Source organism: Trichosurus vulpecula, chromosome 2 (assembly GCF_011100635.1).
Source record: "Trichosurus vulpecula isolate mTriVul1 chromosome 2, mTriVul1.pri, whole genome shotgun sequence".
Classification (NCBI taxonomy): domain Eukaryota; kingdom Metazoa; phylum Chordata; class Mammalia; order Diprotodontia; family Phalangeridae; genus Trichosurus; species Trichosurus vulpecula.
In genome coordinates this window covers 204,842,861-204,860,597 of record NC_050574.1, presented here as the reverse complement: position 1 = coordinate 204,860,597, position 17,737 = coordinate 204,842,861, and positions in this window count along the sequence as shown.

Sequence of the window (17,737 nt, the reverse complement as noted above, 5' to 3'; positions counted from 1 at the left end):
CGCCCCCCTTCCTTCGGTCTCAGAAGATAGAGCGGAGCAGTCCCCCTCTTGTTGGCAAATCCGAGACTACCCCCAATTCGACGTCCGGCCAGGCTTTCACTGGCGACAGCCAGGGCTCTTCAGCTGGACCTAAGAGTGGCACATGGGCCGCCCCCCTGCGAAGAGACGATGGGACTGGCAGTACCAAGCGCCCAGATCTGGGAGAGGGAGCGCCAATGGGGGGGGTGGGGGTGTTTAGGAGGGGGAAGCAGAAGGCAGCGGCAGCAGCAGTGGCTTCCCTTCTCAAGAGCCTCTCTTACTCCCAGGTTGTTTTCATCCTCGCCCCCACTTTTCCTGGTTTACCACGTCGGGTGCCAATGCAGCTCCCTCATAGCCAGCCTGCTCCAGTGCGTACCAAAAAGCCCCCTCCCCCAAAGGAATCCTGGTGCGCTGGGCACAGTGGGACTTGAGGGCTGAGCTCCTGGTTTCACCGCGTCTCTTCACTCCCCTCCCACCCCCTTTTCCTGGCAAATCGCGGTGATTCCTTAGCCAGGAGGTTAAAGCTGGGAGCTGGCGATCAGACTTTCGGGTCAAAGGGGAACGCTGCTCCACTGTTGCCTCTTCATAGTAAGAAGATTTACCTCTCTCCTTCAATCTACCCCTTACGCTATTCCACCTGAGTGTATATGTGTGTGTGTGAGAGAGACAGAGACAGAGAGGAAGGAGCAGAGGGTCTGTGGGAGTGTGGTGTTGGTGCGTGTGATCAGCTGCAGAGCTCAGCTAGCCCCGCCTGTCCCAGCCTTCCCCCACTGTTCCAACAGCCTGAATTGCACCTCCGCTCCTGAGTTGAGCCTGCAGTGTCTCGCAGCACAAGAAAAGGCAAGCCCCTAGAATCAGCAACGTCTCAAAATCCGCTTGCCAAAACCAGCCAACTCTCCTTCTTTGCCCCATCAGCCAGAAACCTCCCCAGCAAGCAAGTACTGCTAGCCTGAAGGAAGAGCATTGCACTCTTTGGTTATAACTATGGCTCTAACTCAAAAATGATGCCTAGTTGTGGTGCTCCATCATTAACAGCAGAGGTCCCTTTAAGTAGGGAACAACCAGCTTCTGAGATAGGGAAGCAAGAGACAGGGCTGTAAGAACTCCGAGGTGCATGCGGCAAGAGGGGCTTTAGCAGAACGGTGCTAGGTATATAGGAAGGGTTCCCAACTTTTCCTGTCAACAATTGCTTTGCTATTGGAGAATCTAATATTCAAGCTGTTGATTCATTCCCTTTAAGAAAAGCTGGGTAAAAGGGACAGCTCAGTTAGCATAATAGAGGGGTACAATGCAGGGGGGAAAGGATTTGAGGAAGGTACCAAGCTTTATTTTATTTCTCCTGCTTCCATAAAGAGCAGTGCAAATAATCAGAGGATCTCTTTGGAAAATTATAGTATCATAGCAATGTAAATATAAAAGACATCCATTTGACTGAGTGAACTATCCAAAAGGTACCCTACAAGTAAACCTGTTTGGTATGTATACAGGGTACTCCTTTTCATCCCTCCTCATCTGTAAATTTGATTCAAACAGAATCTTCCTATACTGAAACGTTAGCATGACAGACACAAGAAGACAAAAGGGGACTTTTTATTACTTGGATTATATGACAAAATATGTTGTTCATGTAAGCTTTTTGATAAGAGATTGGCTGGACTATCAAAGGTTTTCTACCATTGTTTTTGTTGCTAAGATTATATAATAGCACTGTGTTCTTACTGTTCTTGTCTATATGCTCATGGCTGTGCTCTGGAGTTACACTTGCCAACAAGAGATCACGAGCCATTTTAAAGAGTTACCCTGATGCTATGGACTAAGTCAAAAGGCATCAGAGGTCTTATAGGAGCTGCCTTAAGGGGTTCTCAGCTCCCCAACCCCTTCCCCAACAGTATTCACCAAAGTCTTCCAGAGCTGTAACATAATGGAAAGCTATCACTAAATTAATGCAGAACAATGTAATAGAACAAAGCAAAAAGAATAAGAAATAAAGGTAGGATCGACATAGCATTAAGCACCAGATGAAGTTATCGGGGTATGGCTGTGTCATACTTAATATGTGGATGAACCTTTGACCTGCTTTAGACATCTTACCCAACTTTTTGAAGGGTTTCACTGATGGAACCGAGAGACCAGGTAATGGAAAAGTGGCAGCATCCACAATAGAGACATCCTGAAGGACAGCTGTCTTCCCAGGATTGAAGTCATGCTTTCAGCAGTTTCGGCTCCCTGGGCCAGGACAGGTAGAAAATGTATGACAAACAGTTGGAGACTAAAGCAACTGCTGTCTGATGAGCTGAAGTGGAGCACTGAAAGCAAAAAGGGTCAAAGCAGTAGTAGAGCAGAGAGAGCTGTGTAATTCCGGAAAACTACCCAGAGTGCAACAATGGGAAAGGGAGGTTGAAGGGGGAGCTTGATACTTGGCCAGGGTTAGCCCAGAATGTGAAAAAGCAAAGCCACAAATAATGGTTACCTACAAAATTCTGGAGTTGATTGCTCTAAGTTTATAGATAGCAATATCATCAATAGCAGCATCTTCAAAACTGAAGAACTCTGAATTTATGCATCATACTAAATAAAGCTGCCAGACTCATGCAACCACATGGTCATTTAATTACCCGTCATAGTGGACATTAAAAGCAAAGGTCTTTGCTCTTGGGAAGCATATTTCTAAAAAATTACCAAATAAGAAAATTTAAAAGGCAATTACTTTAGTATTTCAATATTTTATAGTATAAACTCTATTGTACGCTCATTTCATCATTCACTGGATGGCCATAGTGACTTACAGCACACATCTTTGGCATGAACTCTAATACATTATCCAGACAGGAAAATGTGCTTTATCTTCTACGTTATGCCATACCCACTCACCCCCTTCCTATTTCTAACACTGATGGCAGTTTGGTGTTAGGGAGAGAAAGGCATGGGGGACTAATTCTCTGTTGCTTTATCTGAGGCATTTTCCTTGGGATATGTCACTGGCTATTCCTTACACTTGGAGGAGGTTACCCTCTGAACTTCTTATATGTAGTGTGGGGAAACAGCATGGTTTTCCACTTTTACTCTCCCATAAAAGAACACTGTGGTTATTTCCTCTGCAGAAAAAAAAATCGGTTTGGGATATGATTGCTCGGATTTGGAAAATGAGAAATTGACTTACCAGAACAGGTAGTTCATCCCATCCCATCTTAAATCTTAGCTCCAAATTGTGCCCTCTTCCAGAGGATTCAGGGAAAAGCAAAAATGTCACCACCCATGATCTGTTTATTTTAAACCCTCAAAGCTTTTTATGATTTAGATCCAAGCGTGGTAAGTCCTTTAAAAATGCATAAATGTATAGCAAGAATTAAGCTTCTAGTTAAAGGAAAGTAACTTTTAGATTGAACAGTTTTCTCAAGTTTGTTGTCAGGGCTTCATTCATGGACAGCAGTGGAATGTGAAACTCTTTGAGGGTAGGGATTATTTTTAATTTGTGTTTTTGTCTCCAGATCGTAGTACAGTGTATTTCAAATGAAAGTTACTTAATAAATGATCAACTGGATTGGTTTGAACAAAGAGTCTCAAGATTTCTCTATTCCATTTCAGTTAAAGACCAGGGCCTTTTCTTCTGAAAACATTAAAAAGTTCCAGTATTTCAAAATCTGCATCTGATGGAACAGCCTCTATTATTGAATTATAGCTATATGTTAAGTATAAGTACTGCATGAAATATCATATGGAAATCTTCAACAGATTAAATTAACATTAACTTCATGTCAATATTCCTTCGCTTACCTCAGAGACAGTATGAATGTCCAAATGAACACTATGGCAATTTAACTGACAAGTTCCCCAAAGTTTTCGACTTTTAACTCCCACATATTTGGTGTATATTTCACCATCATTTTTTTCACTTCTTATGCATAGAGCCTTTTAGCCAGTGTTATTAACCAGTCAACATGGAAAAGGTCCACCACAGAGTGAAAAAGCAATTCTGTAGAGATTAGGGGTTCTTAACCTTTTGCTGTCATGGACCCCTTTGATCTGCTAAAGCTTAGGGACCCTATCTCAGAATAATGTTTTTAAATGCATACAGTAAAATTCCTAAGGTTACAAAGGATTATAGTTATAAATATAGTTACTGAAATATGCTTAGCCAAAACAATTTTTTTAAATTCATGGACCTCAGTTTAAGAACTCATCATAGATGGTCATTTTCCCCTAATGTTTCTGTTTACAGATGATGTTGTACTGATTAAATTCTAGATGATTGCAAAAACTCTGAAACGAAATACAGTCACTCAAAGGGATGTGCCTAACTATCTACACAGAAAAAAAAAAGTGTAGGAAGGCTGAATATTGACCATGCTTTTATTATGTATTGGCATGTATATCTTGGACAGACAACGCAAATGGACAATGAGCTGGGCTCAAAATTTAACAGAAGATATGACGGTATTGCCCTTAGGAAATTGCAGATTATTTAATAACTTAAGCGTCTCCTTGAAATAGTGATCCAATTTGTTAACATCAATCTTCTTCCATTGGTTAGACCTGGAACTTTCATAATTGTAACTCATGAAAAATTATAGACTCCAAAAGATTGATGAAGGTAAAAACTATGTAAAGGCCATGGAAAGTTACACAATGAGCATATTGTTATTGTTCAGTCATGTCTTATTCTTTGTTGTCCCCATTTGGGATTTTCTTGGCAAAGATACTGGAGTAGTTTGCCATTTCCTTCTCCAGCTCATTAACAGATGAGAAAATGGAGGCAAACAGGGTTAAGTGACTTGCCCAGGGTCATACAGCTACTAAGTGTCGGAGGCAAGATTCTCAGGAAGATGAGTCTGCCTGGTTTTGGGCTCAGCACTCTATCCACTATGCCACCTAGCTGCCCACACAATGGGCATGAGCAGTCTGTAATACATTACAAATGTGCAATTAAATAGCAAAAGTACTATAAAGGATTTCATAAAAAAGATATGATAAGAAAAACATGAGCCAGTTATCACATAGCAAGATCAAGGTATTTCAATGGCAGGTGGTCTATGCTCCATTAGCACACATGCTATGTGAAGAAAAGGAATTAATTCAATTCAACCAGCCTTTGTTAATTATAGCATGTGCCAAGCACCGAGCTGGGTGTTCAAAATTCAAAGAGAAAAATGAAGCAACTCCTAACTTAAAGGAAATCATATTCTAGTGGGAGTAAACAAGATTTCACAGATAAGTAAATATGAAATATATGCAAATTAAGCACCAAGTAATTCTTTCTAGAGTTGGAATGCCAACAGCTGAGGATATCAAGAAAGAACATTTTCAGATGTGTCACTTGAGCCTTGAAAGAAGCTCAAGGCTCCAAGAGGCAGAAGTGAGGAGGAAGAGCACTCTAGAGATTGAAGATGGCTTGTGCACAGGTAGAAAGATGGGAGATAGTATGTCATGTATGCTGCAACTGGAACATCAGAGTGTGTGAGGGGAAGTGATACAAAAACCATTCTGTAAATGTAGGTTAGAAACAGATTGTAAAAGGCTTTACAAGTCCAACAGGAGAGTTTGTAAGAAGCTTCTGGAACAAAGAAGTGACATGGTCAGACCAATGAGATCCCAGCATTTAGGATGGATCCTTTATGGTGTTCTTATGACACGAAGAAGAACTACACAAGACAGGCAGGCATGGATGGCTTGCAATTTGCACCACTTAAATGAATGCGCACATCAATGAGATCACAGATTGGCTAGAATGTTAATGTATTGTATAGTGCCCATGAGAGCATTGCACATAAGTGGACACAGCTATTTGATAATTATATTCCTATCACTTCTAACTAGTCTCTTTCACAGGGAAAGCTCTTTTTAGTGATGCCTTAAATAATGGGGACTGGGGGAAGTTTAAACCATTCCAACGACCCACACAATCATAAATAAGTGAACTCAAGTGAGGAGAGCTATGACCATTGAATTGTAAAATCCATAAATGTTTTAAGGATTCTCCTTAGTAATGTTGCAACTGTTTTGTGTGTACAAAAATAGTGCCTTCTTAATCATTCTTTTCTGAGGCACTTTTACAGAGTAACTTAAAAAAATCTATTTTTTTTTAAAGTTCAGAACTCTGAATGCAATAAAACCAGAAGTGTACATTGGTGCCTTTCTATTTCATATGCATTGGTAGTGGAGATAAAGCTAAGCCCCTGTGGCAGAGGTGACAGAGGGAAAAGATTGCATTTGTTGAGTTGGTAATTATGGGCCTTTCAATGAGATGATCTTGCCTTGTGATAGTGAATGAGATGATCTATTCCAAAAAAGCCTACCTAGAATGTCAACTGGATTCTAAGCTGTTATTTTATATGCATTTTAGAAATTAACCTATCCCCAGTTCTCTATCCATGGCAAACTCCCACTAAATTTTCCCCTATAGAAGTACAATAAAGACATATATTATGTTCATTGCTTGAGATTCCAAAGTTCCCTCCCTATAATGTGACTCTCAGGACTTGGAAACTAAGTTGTTTTGTTTTATTTTTGTTTCTTAACATGATGAAAAACATTTAAGCTGCAGACATATTATTTAAATATTGCCTTCTTCCAATTACTGGTACCAATAACCCAAGTTTTTATTCATTTCAATTCAAATTTTAGTGAGTAGACAGTAAATATTTTCAAAAATTCATTCATGTAAAAAAGGGAAGTAAAATATAGTATGATGACTATATAGAAAATTTATAGCTCTCTCTTTTTATCCCTCAGACACATGCTGCTTGTGGCACCAGAAACAATTAAAATAGTGAAATAATCCCCAAGTCTCCTTGTCCTTTTCCAACCTCTCCTCAAGTAACTCTTTATCTAGTAATTATGAATCCTGTTCTGTCAGCACAACCCAAATGAATGTCACAGTAGACCAAGATGAGAGAATTTCTTCCTTTGTTGCTAATCCAAATGGACCAAAAGGACTTTTAATAGCAACTGTTTGGGTATTAACTTTGTGTTGAAGATCTAGCCTAAAGCAGATGTATCTTTTTAGATTTCCTGTTTGTTTTTGTTTTCTTTTGAGGGAGATGAAAGATATAAAGAAGCATTGAAAAATCTTCTACAAAAGTATCAGATAAATAATGAATTACCTTGCTGGGTATGTGGACAGAAATTCCTTTCAGGATGAAGTTTCCTTTATGATAAACCAGAGAATAAGAATGTAACACTCAGAAAAGCTAAATGAAAAAAAGATAGATGGGAAAATAAGAAATCAAAAACCCAGTTCTAACAACCAGTGGACAGGATCATTACCTTGCGTTCTGCAAGGCGGGAGTTGGCTGCTGATGAAATGTCCTCACATATTCTGTCAATGTCAGAATGCAAAACTCATGTCAAGATGTCACACAATGATTATTTATGCTTCTCTACAATACTGATGAGTGACAAAGCAGCTCTAGAGCTGTGAAAGGTTGCATACCAATTGTTAGATGCTAATACAGCTAAAAGACAACACTGTCACAGGAAGTAATCTAATCTACACTATTTAAAACATACCTTACCTACAATATAGCCACTATATACAGTCGTAATGCTAGTGAATTTCCTGGAAGAGATGTATGCTCTTAATTTTTCATAGTTACTTTTAAGGGTGCTAAACATACAGTAATTAACACGTCTTTTGCATCTGTAGTATTTATCAAGAAGAATTTTTTTTTAAGGAAGTGCTATTTTATTTCTCATAGACAAAAGATGAAGAGGCAGCATGGAGTAATGAATAGAGAACTGGTTTCAAAGTCAAGAATACCTGGTTTCAAGGTCTAACCTCTGAATCCTGGTTATGTGACCCTAGATAAGAGATTTTATATCCCACAGTCTCCTAGGCAACTCTCTAAGGCTAAAACTTTAAAAAGACTTACACATCTGCATTGGTAGGAGACTCTCCAATGGGAACTCCCTATATAGCAGTGAAAACACAGGTCTGGGCCAGGGCCAGGGCCAGGGCCAGGGCCAGAGATTAAACCTGTGGTATCATTAATACAGAGGACTTTCAGACAAGGAAACTTTCTGTACTAGGGCAGGTCAGTACCTTCTTTGTAATTTGGAGTCTAGAATGTTAGTTATCTAGAAGCTAAGTGGCTTGACCTGGTTCACACAGCCAGGATGTGTCTGGACCAAGAAAAAAATAAATTGTTTTTTTCTTAAACATAAGAGTTGTTCAGGAAAATCAGGTCAGTTTGCTAAATTAACTTTAAAAGATGAAGCCATTGGTTGGGACATTGACTCTATGAAAAACTCAGTACCTTCTAGATAGATGTGAATGTCTCTATAAAGTAGTTTAGTCCTTCCATTTCCATGGATTAATGCACTAGTACAAAGGACCTTGATTGCATTTCCCTATGAAAAGTATGTATGAGCATACATATTTGTTAGAGATTGGAGAATTAAAAATATCATTACAAATTGTCACAGAAAGAATGTCAATTTTTAGTAGATGACAACATTTGGACTCCCAGTTCTTCCTTATTTCCAATAAGCTTCTATGATCAGTTGGCATTATTGAGAGTCTAAGAGAACAAGACCAGTCAGGATGCACAGAATCTCTGTATTATGAGAGTTCTTGTGGGTCCAATGATGGTTGAAAACTACATAAAAGACTGAAATGATATTTTCCCTACAATGCAAATGCTATTTAGAAATTATTAGAAAAATTTTGCCTATCCAGGTAGGCATCCATAATATTAATTAAGTTGGGACTTTTTTTTACTGTTTTAGAATGCTAAATTAATTGTCTTTGATTGAGTCTTACTAGGTGCAAAGCCCCAGGCCCAAACCCCTAATTGCTAAGCCCATGTGGGTGTGATGCCCTCAGGGTCTTAAGGGGAGTTGCTAAAACCAGAGCCAATAGTATGTGCCTAAGTTCTTGTCACTCAAATGATGTTTGATGATGTCTAAAGAGTGTACAAAAAGAGAGAACACAGCTGTTTTGCTTCACGCTGTCACTCCTGGAGGAGTGTTGGCCTGACTCTGGGTAACCGCTCTAAGAGCCTCCTGGCTTGTCAACCCAGATGTTGATGGTTTCTTGGTAACTATGAATTGTGATCTATTCTGTTTACATTGTGTATGTTTGTAACTTGTTTGTATTTTCTCTGAAGTTCAGGTTGCTGGCTCTTCCTCCTGAACTGAGTTTATATATATATATATACATATACATATATACATATACATATATATACATATACATATACATATACATATACATATACATATACATATACATATATATATATATATGTTGGATTAAAGTAATATTGTTAACCCCCTAATGCTGCTTTCCTTAGTAAAGCAGGTCAAAAGAACCTGTGCTGGCAGTGTTCCTGTTGTTGGGCTTGTGTTGGTCTTTCACCCCAACACCTGCTTGCTGAATTGTTGCAACAGCATCATAACCAAATAATGCAGAGTGACCACATATGTACTGCAAATATGAATTCCTAATGGATAAAATATAAATTTATGATCTTTTACTTTGCCTCAAATTAAATGGATTGTTACTTTCTGCAATAATTAACATGTTAAGCCACATGTAAAGTCTAGTTCCCAGCACCATTTGCAAGGAAGTTCCTTTATCCTAAGCACCTTTCCAAACATAGCTTTAATTGGAAACATACATTATTAAAAATAAACTATGAATTTCCTCCTACAGTATGAAGCTATGTTAGAAATAACTTTAAAATGAACCACTTAACTCTAGGAGCTTATATTCCAAGGCAAAAATATTAACAAAGAAAAAGCCATAAAATGGATAAACATATAAAATATACAAGTCATTAAAGTACAGTGAAACCAACTAAAAAAAAAGTTTAGCTTAAAAAAAAACAGAAAACAGCCTTCAGCATGTTAGGTAGATTCTCTATGGAGGATTTATGAAAAAATAAAGAAACTCTGCAGTTTAAGAAGGCTTCAAGGAGTTGCCCTCTCTACCAACAAAAAGAATATACTCTGATCTCATAAAATATAAGCTCTTTTGGGGCACAGACTGTTGCATTGTACTCTTTGCATCCCTTGTACCTAGAAGTACCAGGCACATCATAGGTTCTTATTCAGTGTTTGTTGATTTCTTGTTAATGAGATCACAGCTGTTTCAAAACACCAAAGTAATCTTACATTTGAAATCAGGAAAATCAGCTACATAATTGAGTTTTCCAAATAATAAGAATATACTAATAACTACACAACTTGTATTATTATACTTGTTTCAATACCAATCTTTCTTCAATGTGTTACATGCTGCCTTGTCTTCTTAAACAGAATATACAGAAAAAAAGTTTCACATTTTCTGTATGATTTAGCATGGTCATTATGAATATCCTTTCTCTTTCTGTAACATAATGTTGCCCTCAGGAGCTTTTGAAGTATGTAGTTATTTGTTCCCACACAAAATGACTTAAGATTGCTGTGATTTTTTGAGAGTTCTCGTATATTTTCATTGTTGTTGTTGCTGTTCTTCTTCTTCATCTTTTTCTTTTTTGTCTTCTCCTCCTCCTTCCACTTCTTCTTCTTCTTCCTCCTTCTTCCTCCTTCTTCCTCCTTCTTCCTCCTTCCTCCTTCTCCTTCTCCTTCTCCTTCTCCTTCTCCTTCTCCTTCTCCTTCTCCTTCTTCTTCTCCTTCTCCTTCTCCTCCTCTTCCTTCTCCTTCTCCTTCTTCTTTTTTGTCTTCTTCTTAAGGCCAGGCCTAGACAAAGGACAAGATACTTTATAAGGTATTGAAAGCATAGACAGATGTGGTTAGTGAGCAAGTCCTGATGGGAGAATCGCAAATATCATCACAAACTTATAAAAAGAGGGGAGGGATCAAATCACATTTCTATTCCAAGCAACATTCTAGGATGCATTATTAAAGGGAAGGTTTGTGAACATTTAATAAAGAGAAAAAAGGTAACTATTAAAAGTTAGCATAGCTTCATTAAAAACAAATCATGTCAGTATAATGTCATTTCTTCTGAGTTTGTTGTTGTCTTTTCCCACCACAGGAAACTGGACTGGTAGATTAGAGGAGTGCTATGGACATGACAGAAAGATTTCATTGAAGTAATTGTCAAAGCTACTCATTCTAGCCTTGTGATTGAGAAGTGGAATTATTGGTAAGAAGGTAATGTATTTCAGTGACTTTGGTACTAATTGAATTATCATGCTCATAAATATAAGTCTTAAATAGGTTGATGTCAGTTTGGAAGGTGGTCTCTCATAAAGTATACCGGAGATCTGTTCTTGGTATTGTGCAATATAATATACTGTGCTTGGTAGCATACTGTTTAACAGAAAACATATCCAAATATATCTCAACAAGTCATAGCAATAGAATTAATTGAAAAAGATGAAATTTAATAGGTATATATAGTTAAAAAGTTCAATATAGTTTGCAAAGGGGAATGGGTTTGGCTAGATAACAGTTCCTGTAAAAAAGATCTAATGGTACTATGGGACCTCTAGCTCAAAATGAGTCAATATTAATGTCTGGAAACCCTAAACTTAATATTATTTTAGGCCATGTTAAGATTGGCATGGTGTCTAGAGTAAAGGAATAATAATTCTGCTCTATTCTGCTTTGGTTAGGTCACATCTGTCCTGTGTCCAATTCTGGGAACCACATTTTAGGGAAGACATCGACAAGCATCCAGGAGAGAATAACCAGGATGAGATAACTGAAGACAATTGCATAAAAGAATTGGCCAAAAGAATTGAGGCCATTTACCTGCAGAGAAGGTTTAGGGAGAACTTCATGGAGGTCTTCAAATATTGGAAGGGCTAATATGTAAAAAAGGGATTAGACTTTTTCTACTTGGTTCTAGCAGACAGAGCAATATGTTTTCTATCTATATGATCAGCCATTCACAATTGGATCTTTAACATAACTATGTACCCAAAGCATGATGTTGCAGGAAGAAATATTTACTCTTGTAAGGAAAAAAATGTCATAAGAATGAGATATGTCCAAAAGTGTAGTGAGCTGCTTTGGGAAGTTATGAGTTCTCTTTCCTTGTTTTATTTTTATAAGTGCTTTGTCGGTGCTCTTTTTTTTCATTCTTCTTGCTTCCCAATGATACTCCCTCCAGCTCCCCACCTGAAGACAAATACATATACATACATAAAACAGATCATGGTTCAGACAAGCAAGCCTAACTGAAGCAGCAAGATTCTCTAAGGGGAAGAAAAAAGGCAGCATGTGACAGGTCAGTCAAACTATGCCCACAACCTCAACTATCTTCTCCAACTAATGACCAACTGCCACCAACAATCATGTGTTGCAGTCAATTACATTAAAGAAGGTACATTTGCTTTGCTGCTTTATCCTAAGGACCATGGAACCTTTCCTTCTTATTGCAGCTGAAATCTCCTGTGTGTTGTCTCTCTCATTACGTTGTGAATACCCTGACAGATTGTGAAAGCCAGGACTATTTCTGATTTTCTGTTTGTCTCCCCAATGCTTACCACAGTGCTTTGCACATAGTAAGCACTTAAATGATTTTTCATTTATTCAATCATTCATTCATTCATTTATTCATTTAACTGTTCCTTGTAACAGCAAAAAAAAAGTTTAAGCAAAACAAACCAATATATTGGCAATGTCTGACAGTTCATGCTTCATTCCTCATTTAGGGTCCACTGTTTTCCTGTGGAGAGGAAACAGGTATGAATCGCCATCAGTCCTTGATTCACCTTCATTGTTCACTGCCTTGATCAGAGTGCTAATATCTGTTGGTGGTGTGTTACTGTGGTCATCATGTAATTTTCTTGTTTCTCTTTCTTTCTGCAACATAAACCATGACTTCTGAAAGTAAACTTCTCAAAGATAGTAATGCACACTAAATACTATTAAGTCAGATACATATACCTTACTATAAAAATGTCACTGATACTTCAGTTCTTGTCTTAGAACAAAAGAGCTGCTGCCTCATCATTTGCCTTCAATAAAAGAAGGAATCGTAGGAGTGTTTAAAAGCTACAATATCTTTAGTGATATCTTTCTATAATAAGGGTAAAGCAGGGAAATGTCACTTCCAAAAATAAGAACTTTTTTATGCAGCTTTTCTGATGGATTAGAGGTCTTTTGATTTAGAAGTATGCCTTTTAAACGTTCTCATTATTCATTATTAGAACTGATCCTACAGGCAATGGTACCTACCTACCAGTGGGAAATAAACTGCAAACTAGGAAATTGTGCAGTCCCCAAACTATATTCCAAGTTTGACGTGTTGGGTAGCAAAGAAAACATGGATAGGTGGCAAAGTAGATAGAACACTGGATTTGAATGAAGTTGTTGTTCAGTCGTTCAGTCACGTTGGACTTTTCGTGACCCCATGAAAGATTCTTCTATCCTCTACTATATCCTGAAGTCTCTTCAAGCTCAGGTTCATTGCTTCCATCTCACTAACCATCAATCTCATCGTCTGTCCTCTCTTTTTTGTTTTGCCTTCAGTTTTTCCCAACACCAAAGTTTTTTCCAATAATTCCCATCCTCTCATTATGTGGCCAAAGTATTTAAGCTTGAGTATTTGACCTTCCCGTGACCTTCCAATTAATTCCTTGAATTAATTTTTTAAGTATTGATTGATTTGAATTCTTTGTTGTCCGGGGACTCTCAAAAGTCTTATCCAACACCACAATTTGAAAATGTCCATTTTGCAGTGCTCAGCTTTCCTTATAGTCCAACTCTAGTAGGCATACATTGCTACTGGAAAAACCATAGCTTTGACTATACAGACCTTTGTTGGAAAGGTAAAATTTTTGCTTTTTCACATGCTGTCCAGATTTACCACAGCTTTCCTTCCAAGGAGAAAGCATCTTTTAATTTCATGGCTGCAGAAGCCGCCTGCAGTGATCTTTGAGCCCGAGAATATAAAATCTCACGTTGCTTCCATTTCTTCTCATTCTATTTGCCAGGAAGTGATTAGGACCAGTTGCTAATATCTTAGTTTGTTTTTTGTTCCAAGTCAGCTTTTACATTCTCCTCTTTCATCCTCATCAAGAGACTTTTTAATTCTTTTTCACTTTCTGCCATCACAGTGGTATCATCTGCATAGCTGGGCCATCTCCAGTTGTCCTGATCTGTATCTGGCCACTGGACCCAGATGGCTCCTGAGGAGAAAGTGAGGATGGTAAATTTACACAGCTCTCCCTCACTTAAAACCAATTCACTTGCAAGTCACGGCATCATCTTCCTGATGTCATGGTTCTCATCAAGAACAAAGGACAAACCACACGTACAACCATACATCTGCATGTCTGAGATTGTTAATATTTTTTCTCACAACTTTAATTCAGACTTTTGATTCATCCAGCCAGTTATTTCACATGAGGTACTCTGCATATAAGTTAAATAAATAAGGTGACAATATAAAGCCTTGTCTTATTCCTTTTCCAACCTTAAACCGATAAGTTGTTTCACATTCAGTTCTGACAATTGCTTCTTAGCTCACATACAGGTCCCTCAGGAGACAAGAAGATGATTTGGTACTCCCATCTCTTTGAGCACTTGCCGTATTTTGTTGTGATCCGCAGTCAAAGGCTTTAGTGTCAATGAAGCAGAAGTAATTTTTTTTTTCCTGTAACTCCCGTGCTTTCTCTATTATCCAGTGAAGCTTGGCAATTTGGTCTCTGGTTCCTTTGCCTCTTTGAAAACTACAGTGCTCTTCTATAATTTTCATTCGCATATTGCTGAAGCCTAGCTTATAGAATCTTAAGCATAACCTTGCTAAAGTGTTAAGCACAGCGTTGGTAAAATGAACACAATTGTTTGGTAATTTGAACATTCTTTGGCATTGCCCTTAGGAAGTCACAAACTTGTCTTTTTCCAATCCAGTGACCACTGTTGAGTTTTCCAAATTAGTTGGTATATCTAGTGCAGCACTTTAACAGCATCATATTTTAGGATTTTAATTAGGTAGCCAGAATTCCATCACCTCCACTAGCCTTATTGTTAGCAATGCTTCCTAAGGCCCACTTGACTTCATTTTCCTGGCTGTCTGGCTCTAGACCAGTAACCACACCATCGTGGCTATTGGTTATGTTTAGATTTTTATTACATAGTTCTTTTGTTTATTCTTGCCACCTTGTCTTATCTCTTTTACTTCACATAAGTCTCTACTACTTTTGTCTTTTGAGTGAGAAGACTTGAATTCAAATTAAGCCTCAGAAATTTGCTAACTGTGTGACCCTGGGCAAATCACTTGATTGCTCTGTGCCTCAGTTTCCTTGACTATAAAGAGGATGTGATAATAGCTTCCAACTCCCAGGGTTGTTCTGATGATAAAATAATAAGTTTAGATTTTATCTTTTTGTCAGTGAAGAAACACTGAGAATAGGAGTTACATGATCATATGATTTAGAACTGGAAGGGACCTAAGATATCATCAAAGCATAAGATAATAGCATTCTAGACTTGCAGTTGGGAGGGATATTTAGGATCATTTAGTCCAGTCCCCTTTCTTTTACAAATGAGAGGAATGAAACTCAGAGAGTGTAAAGGGTTTTTTCCAGGGTTACAAAGGCAACAAGTAGTTGAGCTGTTTTTGAAATTCAGATCCTATGAACCTAACTACAGGACCCTTTCAAATGTACCTTACTGTCTCCCCCTCCTTTTATTGATGAACAAATGAGATACAAAAAAATTTAGTACTTCCTCAATGTCACATAATTAGTGCAGTGTACTGACACTATTCCAAAATCTTCAAAATGTAACACTGTTTTTGTGCTATAGATGGGGTCTAGACTTATTATGTAGAATTTGAGGCCTCACAACTCTCACTAAGATTTATGAAACACTCAAATTTTCTCTGTTTGCCTTTATTCTCCAATCTGCTTTTTTTACACAAGCAAGTCTATGTTCCCAGCTATGGGGCATAACTAGAGTATTATATTCTAACTCTCTGTAAGAGCCCCAGAGGGTTACCCAAGGAAAGGAAATATGCTTGAGCCTCCATGCAATATGTTTTCTATCTATGTAATCATCCATTCACAATTGGATCTTTAACATAACTATGTACTTAATAAAATAAAAGAAAAAATATCATAGATAGTGCTAATAAAGAAAATACATAAATAATAAAAATCATAATAATACAAATATAAACCTAGGGCATACTCTTCCATCAATGCATTCAATAACCATGGTAAAGAGTGAGTACTTTCTCACAGGTCTCTGATATGTATTCATCCTCAATATCCAATTAATTGTTAAATCCTCTCCATCATATTATGATAACTCTTTTTGTATATGTCTCCTATGTCATCACCACCTTGAATAGGCTTTTATCACTTCAAACCTAGGCTACTTGAATAGCCTTCTGGTTGGTTTCTCTGCCTCTAGTCTTTTCCTACTCCAATCCATCCTGAATTCACATGTCAAACTGACCTTCCTATACCATGACTCTGACCATGTCATCTCTATCACCAACATTCAAAGGACTCTAAGTGGCTCCCTATTAGCTCTAGAATCAATAAAATATACTACTCTGATTAATTTTTTTGATCTTTCTTTACCTTTTCTAGGAATTCTTGTTGTGATTGTGTCAGATTTACTTTTATTTTCCTTTGAGGCTTTCTTTGTATCTGTTTTTATATCATTGTATTCTTCTGCTATAGCAGATTTTTATGGTTAGGTTTTCTTTTCATTGTTGTTTGTTCATTTTTTCAGTCTATTTCTTCACTTTTAACTTTAGGTAAAAGTTGGGCTCTGCTCATCTGCCAAGGGTAGGGTAGCATGGTAGTGGTTTAAGGGCCAGGGTTTTTTTTGTACTGTTGTTTTGATAGCTAGTTCTGGGATGTGGCAAGTTTTTAGTGTTTCCAAAGTGTTGTTGTTACAATCTGGGGTGCTGGGAACTCTAAACGGTAAGAGTTATAGGGTGCAGGTCTGCCTCGAAAGAATTCAACCACTCAAGCCTTGTTTCAGTCCAAGTAGCAAGTTTATTATGATGTGGGTTGGGGTGGATGAGATTCCTAGTGAGTCTGTATGTTTGATAAGGACAAGACTGATAAAAGTACTGTATAGGGAAAAGACTATGGGAAGATCTGGATGTGATCTAGGAGTGGCAAGTAGCCTGGGGTGGTCCAGAGGTAACAGAAAGGGAGTCTGGATGGGATTAAGGAGTGGGAAGTAGCCTGAGGTGGTCCAGAGGTAATAGAGAATGATGGGTTGGGCTGTTTCGGAGGCCACAATGAAAGGACAGTTGAAAGCATTATACTGGGATGAACTGGATGCCTCAGGCAAACCCAGGTTCCTGAAATTTGTGGGAAAGTTCAAGGGCTGGGGGTCATTTTGGGGGTCCAGATCTCATACCCCACCAGTGTGATCCAGATAGAGATTTGGTCACTGCTTTCCTGCTCTGTGCTTTCGTCATTACCCAGGAAGAGTTCCTGTTCCCTTGCAGCCATACCAGTGCTCCATTCCTCCCTGGAAGTTAACCTATAACTGGATATGGGCAATGGAGTTGGTAAATAGCATCTGGTCCTGTATCCAGTGCTAGCACAAGGATCCCATGTAACATCTTTTTGACCATCTTTCCAATCCCTGTACCATCTCTAAGATGAGAGCTCCAGAAGCTACTGATGCCATTGTCACAGCTTTCTCCAAGGTCCACCGTTGGTGTTGTTTCTACATATGCTTTGGATCAGCCTGCATACCATGTCACAGACTTCTCTTTCCAATCTCCTAAGTTTTCTTGGGCTGGGAAAATGGCTCATCCTGACTTTTTGTTGGCTATACTGCTCCAGAA